The following is a 12,266-nucleotide window of genomic DNA, read 5'->3' as shown; positions in this document are numbered from 1 at the left end:
TCTGTCTGCTTACGATCGAGAAAGAGTTTAAACCAGGCAAGGTCGAAGGCCTCGTTATCACAGTTGACCGGCCCTGATCCTTGCGAAATCTTTTTGTTTACCAACGGTTCCCGCAGTAAGCAGACGCTTCTCAGCTTGAAGACACTTGCGCGATAGATTGCACTTACGAATGACTGTATAGCGTTCCTTCGTTTCATGGCCGGCTGTTTCTTTCACTTTCTTGAGCCGAAGAAAAGCATTTGTGCGTGCGTGTGTACGTTGACACGCTGTTCGCGGGTCGGTGACAGAGCAAGCGGCAAAGTTGGGCGTGAATTGGAGCCCACGTTAGTTCTTACACTTTCCTGTGAATTCGCCCGACTCTCAGGCACCTTTTACTCCCGTCACATTTGACTACAGATTAATGCTCGGGAGAGGACTAGCATCAGCTTGTTAACCTACGAAATCCCCATCTACATGGTGCTGAAGCCCGTGAGACCAGCCCAAGTATTACTTAGGACTAACTTCACCTTGGGCACCCCGCAAACAAATGCACCATTTCGCGAAATAATGACGAGGTGCCGTCTGCAGTAGCAGCCACGCGTGGCGCTCTGCTCCCGCACGTTCCGCACAGTTACGGAGCTTCTTGTGAAAAGGTGCGCCACACACGTGCACACTTTGGACGTGCGTTTGTGTTGAGCCTTTTATTACAACACATCTATATTGAACCGCGTTTATGAGCTGACCTTACAGTATCGAGATGCGGCTAATTCTTGAGGTATTGTGTTGCCATACACATACATGCCGCAAAATGTACTTTCGTTTTTCAGCACCTAAGGCGATCCATTAACAATTGTCAATTTGTAGCCTTAGGCGACAAGAAAACTTTAAAGGTTGACCTAACTAATGCTCCGAAGTTTGGGCCGCTGGGCATGTGTGAGGTGCACGGAGCGGCACCTCGGCCACAGACGCCCTTGCTCTCGCACACAGAAACCAGGATCAAAGAAATAACGCACGGAGATGTTAACAAAATAAGTTTAATGAACAGTCGACAGTCAGTTTCTAATTACAAGTGTCATCATGGCACCGGCAGCAATGCGAGAACGTCAGGGAATAAACAGACGGCGGGGCAACAAAAGAAAAAAACAATCATTTCCTCCGCATGGAGAACGGGCAAGGACAACCATGTACGGCTACACATCGATTCATGCACAGTCGGGAGGGCGGCTCGCAACGGTCCTCATTATAAAGATAATGGTTCCAACTGAACGAATAAAGCTGTGAACGGCGTCCACGTATGCCACGCTTCCTCACTCCGTCCTGATCTGTCTCGCCGCTAACAAACCTGTCACCGAAGGAAAATCCCCCAGCATTTTTCTTTTTTGTCTTTTTAGATCCTACGCAAGCGCGCTGTGCGATTCCAGTTTCGAGCGAGAAGCGATCAGCTTGTTTTCCCCCGGGAAAATAGGAGAGATTATCCTCATACGCGACCGAATGACGAGAGAGAAATTCTGGAAAGGACCTCGGCAACTGCTACGAGCACTGTAAAGCGTTGCCGCCCCGTTCCTTCCCAAAGTTGTCTGGCATTTATTGCATGCAGCCGGCAAAGCGGTCACCAGTGCTGCCTGCCAGCAACAGGCGACGAAGCGCAAGAATCAGCGAAGCTGCCACTTTCCATGTAACCAAACAATTCCTTTATTTCCTACAGAAAGTGCACTGAACGCGAATGGCACGGTTCGTTTCAAAAGCAACTAAAAGAAGTTTATTGCGCTTTACAGGCTCGTTGGAATACTTGCGGCTGAGCAAAGTCGCGTAGCTTGCAGCGTTGTACCCGTGGAAAGAAAAACAGTTTTGGTGTTTTTTCATTGAGGATGGTGCATTAGGCAAAAACACTACTCATTACCTTAAGACCTTTTTTTTTTTGCTCTCGCTTCAGAGCTTCTGTGACCTTGGCGACTCGTTTGAGACGGATTCGACAAGCGCGCTACTCGATTGCTTGACTTGCTGCCCTGCTGGCTTCGCAATAAGGGGAGCAGATGTAGCTTATTCTGCTCTTCGTCCGGTTGCACTGCACGCAGAGAGAGAACGTTACGCGTGGGAGTGCATGAGCGTGCGTGGATTGTCTGGTCTTCCTTGGGATATCAGAGGATCCGCTCGATGGCCTTACCGCTCGCAGATAAGGAAAAACGAAGATTCTCACGAGCGGGCCCTGAGAGGGAGCGGGATTTGCTACTGAGACGGCGATACCACCACGTACACAGCGATGGACTAGAGTGGAAACGTGGCTCTGTCGTTTGGGCCACCCACCAAAACTCCACGCAAAACAACTATTTCCGCTGTCTTTCTATTTCTCCCCTTTTTTTCTCTTCTCATCAAATAAGTACCGCTAAAGTACGCACGGTCACAGAAATACCAGCATCTGTTTCCAGACACTAAATTTCCAGCCGGAGGCTCGGAACCCGCATTGTTTTTCTTGGGGATCACGCGGCCAAACTCGCATCCAACACGCTTCATTAGCGATAGTGCAGCACACACGGTCTGCCTACCTGTTCTGGTAGTGCGATTTGCTTGCGCGTATGTTTGCCCCGAGGAAGGCCCCAAAGCAGCAAGAACGAGTGGCACATGCGCATTGTGGTTCCTTGTTGCTGGCGTCCACTTCAGAAAAGGCAGTTTACGATTGCCGTTAAGCAGTTGATATGGTAACGCCATCAGCAAGAAATTCAAGAATGAGGGGAGTTCCTTTGTTGTTCTGCAATTACCATTTCCAGCATTTACCATCTGGTTGTTGCATTATTGCAGGAAGGGCCGAAGATGGAACCTTAATTAATTCAGATGCCGGTTTGATGCGGTACTAATTGTCGATTAAAGATGCTTGTCAGATTTCACGTTGTTATTGCGGGCCGATCTGCTAGCTAAGATTGCTGGGGTTTATTATTTCTCTCGCATTGCGTCCTTGATTTTTCGCTGCAGCTCGAACGCATAAATAATGACCTGCCATAGTAGTCATAGACATCCGTCAGTAGGCTGTCAGTGCGCGGCGCATAGTGCTGGGAACAGTGTGCAATGGTGGGGGCCCAAGCGGACAAAAGCCTTCTTGTCCAAAATGAGGAAGAAGAATCTCGTAGAATTTCTTTCACGAGTGGTGTTCTTTGCTCAAGTTGATATGTACACTCGCGGGGAGGGACAATAAAGGTGGTTCAACAGCGATATATTGTACACCATGTGTCTTTAGATATGCACACCAGAAATTAAAAATACGTATTTATATATGCAATATTATCAAGCGCTGTTTAGTATTTACAAAGTATGACAAGCTCATCGCGAAGTCTGATTAGTCAAATCGGTCCATTTATTATTATAAATGTTAATTTGGCTCTTCTGCTTGTCTCTTTTGGGACGAGAATGACGCCAATCTAAAATAACGCGCTTGCACTAATTGTGAGGGATGGGTGGTGCACGCTACGCTGCCACAGAGGCGAAGAAGAAGCTGACTTCCGAGTCACGGGGCGAGAACCGCGCATTCGTCGCCATTCGCGGGCGTAGGACATCGTTTTTAGCACTACGAGGCATCACCAAACCACAATAACAGACGTCGTTAGTCAACTCGTCTGCAGCCAGCTTTGGCGTCTACAGCACCGACAGCACCTGGACGCGCCGTCGGTAGCCACTAAAGTGGATATGTTGGGAAAGCACCGTTCACAAGAGGCGCTTTAGAATGATTTTTTTTTATATGCTCGCTATACACCAAAGTACAGCGTTATCTCCAATGTGTGGGTTCGCGTTCTCAACACCGATCGTATTACGCGAGTGGCCGGGCTTTTAGTGAGGGTGGACTTTTTTGAAAAAATCTGCGTCATCCTATTGCCAGGCGCCTCAGTCAGGTGCGTGTGAACTCACATGTACACTGATAGGCATGCTGTTTGAGCTTAAGCATGTAGCAAATAAAATGCTGCAACAGCGTTTCGAGATTCGCTGTACATTTGGAGCGGCGTCTGAGATAAGGGAGTATACGCGGTCTTGCATTTACTTGTTTTTTTCGTCTGGAAACTTTTTCATAGGTGCGGATTCATTTCTGCGAAAAATGGGGAAAAAATCCTGTTAAAAACATTCCGTAAGGGTTAGGTAGGTTTCTTGTTGCAATTTTTTTTTTTTTCACGTCCCGGAGTTCCTAGAGTTGAGTCTTTGTCCTTGTAAGACGGCCTTCAGAGAAGTTCCTCCGAGAAGGATTCCTACAGAATGGGAGAAAGAAGAAGGAAAGAAATGAACAAAGCGAAAGTAAGACGAGCATAAAATTCTCAATCAATCAATCAATCAATCAATCAATCAATCAATCAATCAATCAAAGTCACAGTGGCCATGAAGTTTCATACTAAAGTAATTAGAGAAAGTCTGGCTTTGCGATCATGCAGGCACCATGCCTGGATTTGTCTAATCTGTGCGCCTGTAAGTTCGGACGCTTCTGTGGCTTTATTTCTTTATCGTTTGATACGCTGCGCTTCGAAGCGATCATATTTTTCTAGAGGCATCGATGCATAACGGTAAACATGCATAATCGGGGTTCGCTGCAAGGTCACAGAGATGTGCGCCACCAATAATCCCATACTGGCTAAGCCGCCATGCTTGCAGTTTTTGTCTCTGCAGTAGAAACTTTGAACGAAGGGTGCGCGCTGCGTGGCGCTGGTGCTTGCGATCCAGGGACAGAGTTTTGCTTTAAAGGCAGAAGTTGACCGAACCCGGCTGCTGGAATTTACGCCAAGTCGAGGCTACAATACTGAAACTAAGACAGGCCGTTTAATCGCAGCAGCTGATGAGTTGGTAGCTGCGCTCTGCAAATACGTACATGACTAACTAGTGCGATTGTGGGTCTTCACAGCTTTAACAAAATCGACCTTTCAACAACATCGAACTAGATGAAAGCGCTTATGTGTTCGCGTGACCTATTTAGGTGTGTTTAGCCTCTCGAGCTGTCATACCTTCACACGCATGCAAGCTGGTGCGTTACAAGACGCGGAAATAGATGGGACAGGCGCCTACGTCACAGCGAGGTTTACTCGAAATTGCGCCCCAAGTGCTCGCTGCCAGAAGAGGTTGCCTCATGCTAACAACCAAACAACGGGAAAGCGTTATCGCAGAGCACGTCAACAATAAGGAGACCACAGTCAGGACGTTCCGTAATCCGGCCGGCAAAATCATTTCGCCATGTTCCTCCTTACTGTCATACGCAACGACGTTCCATTTTTTTTCCCGAAACGCTAAGCACCCTCCAGATTTTCTCATGTCTTCCATGAAAATGTCTGTTATTATTATCATTAATTAGGCGCGCGTATAGCATACACTGCCGTGCCTTTGGTAGTGTGTAGTGGGGTTCCCGAAAACCGAAAATACTTCGCCAACAGGCACCGCACTTAAGCGTTCAACGCTAGTGTGGGCGAAAACGTGGCTCGTGTCTTTTTTCCTCTCATCCACCAAGCAGAACAAATGAAGAAAAAAATAATCCGTGTCGTCTCTCGCACAACATTCACTTCTGAGTCGCAGCACAATAGTGACCGCTGGGTATCGCAATCATGCCTGGCTTGCAGACTCCCATTTGAACTCGAATAGGTGATAACGCGAAGGCATAAAAAAACAGCGCTCGAGGGGTCGGCAAATTTCTCTGTTGTTTTCGGTGCTCACTGCATACATTTGGAGGGTGGCTAGCCGGTAGCCGACCATCAAAATAAATGCGAGAAGCTCGAAATTGTTACATAATTTTAATATTCATCAGTGGGTTACCAGGTCACGTAATGAATAAAATTTATCTTTTGGCAGAAAACACCGCTCTATATTCCTTCCGCGGTAAGTGATTCTCACTACCAAGAAAAAATACACCGTTTTAAGCACTGAAAATTGGTACAATAAGTGACACATGTCCTAAAATGTGTGTAAGTGCATACAACTCTCCTTCGTGAGTGCAAGATCTCCTCGCTCATACAACTACGCTCTAGTTTTGTCATGCTTACAACGAATTCATAGAGTGAACGCTGTTACCAACTTTCCTTTTCCTTATCTGTCGTCCCCGTCTCACGAGTGCTCTTTCTTCTAAAATAAACGGGGGTCTCGCCAAAGATGACTCCTGTCCCCCCGCGATCTGCCACCGTTGCCCACTGCGTTGGGCCCGCCGCTCGTCTGCGCCTTCCTCTGCCACGACCTAAACGGGACTGGCTCGCAGACTATGGCCGCGTCGATGGGTGGCACAAGAAGTTGCACGCCGCTGAGTTAGCCCCGCGGGGGCTGCGTCGTTCTGCTGCTCAGGTCCAGCCACGGCAGCCACATTTCGATGGCGACGAATTGCAACGACGTGCTTAGATTGCAGTGCACGTTTAAGAACTCGTGCAGGTGGTCAAGACTAAGCTGAAGCCCTTCACGTATCTTGTAGCTGCAGTGTTGCCTTGGAGCGCTACAGGCCACGAATAATCTCAGTTTAGTGATTCGTAATTTAATCACGGGCCTTCGACAGGGTTGTGATACCTTCGCGTAGGAGTTGCGTGAGATTTTCAGTCACCTAAATGCACATATGCTCGGAAGTTTGGAAGAAGAAACTCAACGACCACAGCCAACGACATGGCGAATCGCACCCCTCGTTCATCTAGGGCACACTTGAGCTGTTTTTCCACGTCACGAAGTGTGAGATCTGCTCTTGCCTGTGTGGTCGACAACTCTCTCGTGTCGCTTGTTGCCCTTACCTGTTCACGCCTGCTGCACAGCCACCTGAACGACTTTCTTCGTTTCAGATACCCGTCAAAACGTGTTCTAGGGCTAATCGGTTTCTTATGGCGTGCAAGCGGGGCTCAAGGAACACGAAGGAGGCAGCAATACAATGCTGTGCTCTTCGTCTTGACGACTCTTTTGTGTACTTCGCATTCCTTGGCAGCTTTTGGAATTTGAAGCCCGCCGACTGCTCCGACCTTACGTAGCGCAGCTTAGAAATGTGGACCAGTAAAAAAAAAAAAAAAAAAAAAAAAAACGAAAAAAACAACAACAAACATATCTCCTTTGATGTGAAATCTGCTCTTGTTCCTCAAATTACAGTCGCGACACGTCGCATCAACACGGATTGTTCTTTATCTGCGCCCAAGCCTCGTGTCTTCAGCCGAGCGAAATCGCACTCCATAAACGTTTTATTGTTTCCAACTGCCTGGCAATGAGGTCCTCTATACCTGGACGCGTGTTCGTATTGCTGGATTGTGTGATCGGCTCCTCGGAATCGTTTCATTCATTCCCTATCATCATCATCATCATCATCATCATCATCATCCAAGAAACTGCACCCATGGATAGTCTCTTTTTTGTCCTAGAGATCGTCGCTGTTGCGGGACAATGAATGTGCAAGTTTCCTGTTCGAAGCCGTTTGCTCAACGTGTGCCGTGGAACAGCCGCTTTAGCTCCCGAGGGGAATTTCGTTGGTCGGCTGCTCTTTAGTGAAAAGGCGCAACCCATTCTAGGCGATTGTCCAGGATTTGTGTTAGTTTGGGGAGCACTGTTTAACTTCCTCATTAATTTATATCCTCAGCATCGGGTGCACCGTATTTCTCTCTTGAAGGTCCCATGATAAAAAGGCTGTTTCCCAATATGAACAACTGGGTGTACAATCAAGGAAGAGTCTTTCTGTGGGCTGTATACCTTATTCATACTGTCGGTACGCCAATCAGATTACTAGGCTACCCATCATCATCATCATCATCATCATCATCATCATCATCATCATCATCATCATCATCATCATCATCTATTTATGTCCACTGCAGGACGAAGGCTTCTCCCTGCGATCTCCAATTACCCCCGTCTTGCGCTAGCTGATCCCAACTTGCGCCTGCAAGTTTCCTAACTTCATCACCCCACCTAGTTTTCCACCGTCCTCGACAGCGCTTCCCTTCTCTTGGTATCCATTATGTAACTCTAATGGTCCACCGGTTATCCATTCTACGCATCACATTGCCTGCCCAGCTCCAATTCGTCCTCTTAATGTCAACTAGAATATCGGCTATCCCCGTTTGCTCTCTGATCTACACCGCTCTCTTCCTGTCCCTTAACGTTAGGCGTAACATTTTTCCTTCCATCGCTCTTTGTGCGGTTCATAACTTGTTCTCGAGTTTCTTTGTTCAGCTCCAAGTTTCGACCCCATATGTTAGCAACGGTAGAATACGATGATTGTACACTTTTCTTTTCAACGTGGTGGAAGTCCTTTCTTTTTTTTTTTTTTTTGTCCTGATGGCGTTTCTCTACGTTACAAAGTTATACAGATTAGCAATGAAGTGTTACTGAAAGAAGGATATTAATATATTAATTTTGCGCTTGTATACTTTGTACGACACGCGAATACAGTCTCACTGCAGGGGCCCTTTTCGGCTTTCGGTGCTATGCTCTTCTTCTTGTCACAGGTGCAATACTTCTATTTCAAATAAGCATCTACTCTCGTTGCTTTTGTTTCGTTTAAACTCCACAAGCCATGCAATGGCCCTATATATATATATATATATATATATATATATATATATATATATATATATATATATGCGGGCTCAGTACACTGAATTGTATCCAGCGAGCATGGCCAGTGCTTACGCAGTCAGACTGACCTGGGGGCTGAAGGACGATCGGTCGTCGTCACTGCGCCGTAGCAGGCTGTCTTGCGGCGCGCTGCGCTTTCCCAGGTCCTTGAGGATCTTGTCGTTGGCCTGGATCTTGTTCTTGATGCTGCGCTCGATGATGTCCTGCATCATTTTGTCCCGCAGCACGTCCAGCGGCGAGACGATGGAGAGCGACTGGCATGTGGTCCCGGTTGTGCATGCTCAGCGACGGCATCGGAGCCGCGCGGCTGCGAAGGGACAACGGGCCCCGCTTCCACAGGTCGGACAGGTCCAGGCCGCCGGGCTTGCCGCCAACGCGCGCCCCCAGCGCCGCCTCGCTCACGAGAAGCGCCAGCACCAGCCACGGGCACGCCGGGTGCACGATGGTCCGCATCGCCTCCTGCGACCGAAGCCAATGGACTGAGCCAACCCTATGCGACGAGAGGACTTCGTCGGGGAATACCCTCGTCAAAACCTTAGAGCTCCAGCGCCAGAAATCTTTCGTTCACCCGCTGTTGATCAATTTAATTACTCCGATATTTCGGCAAAAATGCACCGGTGAATTCCAGTCCGCATTGTGGCTCGTGTGCCTGACTAATCAGTCTTGGCTAAGAAGCATCAAATCTACGTAACTTTGTTTCTTATCAATAAAAAATGGGGGAAAAAGAGTAGGAACCATGCCATTTCAGGATAATATGCAGAAGCTCGCGGACAATTTCACAGCTGGAAACATAAACATATGTGTAAATGACCATCCGTCTTGCATAAAGCCAAACTAATTAGAATAATAATAAGAAACACATCGGAATTAGGCAAGTACGGAGGAAAATAATCATAATTGCCAATTGTAGCTTACTGTTTTCGTATCGGCATGATGGACAATGCCACGTCCAACTCTTGCGGTTGCGACGAGGTCATAGATCATATTATCATCTGCTGCTCTTTTCATAATGAAATACAGATTTTGCGTGTAACTTTAGGCCTATTGGATGACGGAGCGCTTAAGGAAGAAAAAAAATGTCACAGTTTCGCCCTAAGGGCGAAGCAATGAATGCGATAGCAACACAGCAATGTCATACGAAGTAAGGTGAGCGGCTTTGGTAGCAATATGAATTGTAGTAAACATGAGCTGATTAAGTAAGCAGGTGTGCTCCGGCGTAAGTAGACCGACATGAAGAGAGACTCAATGACCACGAGAAGGCGCGTGTGAAACGGTGGTGTTGATGAGAAGCGCTTCCCGTGGGCAGCGCATGCGAAGGGACACACCTGTAGTGCTGCACTGCCGATCCGGGCAGCATTGCATGTGTAGCGTGCGTTGGAAAATGTGGCCCGACTATTACTAACTGAATGAACAAGCGTGGTGTGAGCGCGCACAAACAAACATGGATAGATCACACTGAATGACTGCAGACAACGACTGTCAAAACGCTGGCAGCAAGCATACGCCGCAGCGGGCGAAGGTACGTGCAGTCTATCGCTTCAACGGAAACTGAGCGGCGAATGCACGGCGCATAAAGGTCAGAGCCGTGTGGAGATAAGAGACGGTGCGGACGAGCGACGAGCGCGGTTGTTGGCAGAGTAGAAGTGCCCCCCCCCCCCCCCCCCCCGCTCCCTCCGGCGCTGGCTTCCTGCTTCCTTGCTTGCGCGTGGGAGATGAGTGCGTTCGCTCTCCGCGATAGCGCGCGTCCCCGCGCGCCGTATGCCTGCTTGGGCATACGGCGCGCGGCGAAGATTTTATCTCTACGGAACCTCACGGCGACGGCGACGACGACAGCGACGACGACGGCAGAAATCCGGTTGAAGTGTCCATATAATTGCTATCGCAATAAAAGAATGTGACCATGTAACCAAGCGTGGTCCGCATAAAACCATGGGAGCAGTATTCAAAGGCAGCTCTACCGTTACTATTGGCAGTTATCCATCGCGAGTCCTGTGAACAACTCGTGTCAGAGATACGAGAAACACGCCACTATGTGATAGTGAAAGCACACAGCATCGTGTTTCAATACTCGAAAAGCCCATTTAGAAACAAATTTTGTGTCTATGCGTTTATCGATAACTGATGCACTTCAGCAAGCTAGTGCATGGTTTGACATTACAGAAGTTGCACACAGCTTTGACTACCATTTGCATTCATTCGATACTTTTATATGCAACCGTCTTCCCCGAAGTGAAGAAACAGTGCTGCGTCGCTTAGGCCTGGACATTGCGTTTACCACACTGCATACTCATGCAGTGGTGAGTATGCGAGCCCGATGCCGTTACCACAAAATTCTATGTCTGTATTGACGTATAAACTGCAGGACTCCTTCTGTGCTACTGCCTGTCCTTTGTAAATGAAAGTATTGCCCTCTGCACCACTCTCAGCCTGAAAGGAAGAATACATTTTTCGTTGGACAAGGTCATGGGGTCATTATCTCTCGTATCACCGCTGCAGACGGCCGCAAAAGTGTTGCTGCGATTGCTGAAGGCAACCGAGCTTAACAACCGCCTTGCATGTGATACAGCGCTGAGAATTTTCAATGCGCGCAGCAATAAACCTTCGGTTGCAGTTAAGCGCACGTGCTTGTTTGATTTACTGTAGACTATAGCGAAGAAAAATGTGAAAGGCTACAGCGCAGAAGTGAGGTCTCGTAATCCACTACGGCATTTGATGGCAAGTGCAGACAAGTACTTCGCCAAATATTTCATTTCCGACATTCTGTCTGACCGCTTGCGGGCACACACAATCTCACAGGAGCTACCACTGGGTCTGACAGTCACCACTAATAGTTGGCGACAAAATCAGTTTTGCGGAATTCCTCATGGTGGAGCAAGGTTCACGAACGGGCCCGTATGCATAGCACCAAGCTAAGAGAGAAAGCTACACGGGCTTCTCAGAAATAAACCTTCGTAGTTGAAGAATTCGTCCTGGTCCGGGATTCGAACCCGGAACGAACGCCTTTCCGGGGAAGTCGCTCTACCATCTGAGCTAACCAGGCATATTTAAACAAACATTTTACGCTTTTGGTGGTAAATTTATTTCCTTTCCTAAAGCGGGCCTGCTACACTATTTGTACAATGTAAATAAATCATCCCAGACACGATACAAGCCAAATGTTACTCACTTCCACGAAGCAAGGAACAATGTAGATCTAACGATCGCTCAGGTTTTCCTGTGTGAGGAATGTTTTTTCACGCGAGAGTGTACTCGTTCAGATGCACCAATCCTGTCCAATTATGTCTTCATTTGCGTTAACATTTCGGCCACTGTTCTCCCCACGCTCACACGCATTCAATTTTACAGCAAAGCTGTTCGTCTGGTCGGTCGGAATGTACCGTGTCCGCGTGCGCGGTGCTCAAAGAAATGTGTGGGCCGATCCCGGAGACGGAGCAAAGAACCGGGAAGCGCACAGTGTGCTCAAATAGGCATCGCACCACGTCATCGCGTGGCGCCATCTTTGACGTGATGATGCCGTCAGAGTACGTCATCAGGCGATATCGTCACGTGACGATGCCGTTATTCTCGTATATTGAAATTACGATCCGAAGCTGTCGTGTGTGCAGCTTGTGTGTAAGTCGTACTTTACGAATTCTCTGACGTAATTTACTTTGAAAAATTGAATTAGCTGAATAAGGCACTTGGCGGAGGGCCTATACACTGCGCTTCCGCGCACGTGACGCACGTCGCTTGTGGTGGTGGTG

General features: G+C 48.0%; 1 pseudogene; it reads right to left on the bottom strand.

The window, feature by feature from the left end:
• Positions 1 to 995: 995 nt before the first annotated feature.
• The window catches only part of LOC119460553 (uncharacterized), a 234,754-nt pseudogene continuing 223,483 nt past the window's right edge, over positions 996 to 12,266 (bottom strand).

The sequence above is a fragment of the Dermacentor silvarum genome, chromosome 8 (assembly GCF_013339745.2).
Source record: "Dermacentor silvarum isolate Dsil-2018 chromosome 8, BIME_Dsil_1.4, whole genome shotgun sequence".
NCBI lineage: Eukaryota > Metazoa > Arthropoda > Arachnida > Ixodida > Ixodidae > Dermacentor > Dermacentor silvarum.
This window is presented reverse-complemented; position numbering and strand designations above follow the sequence as displayed.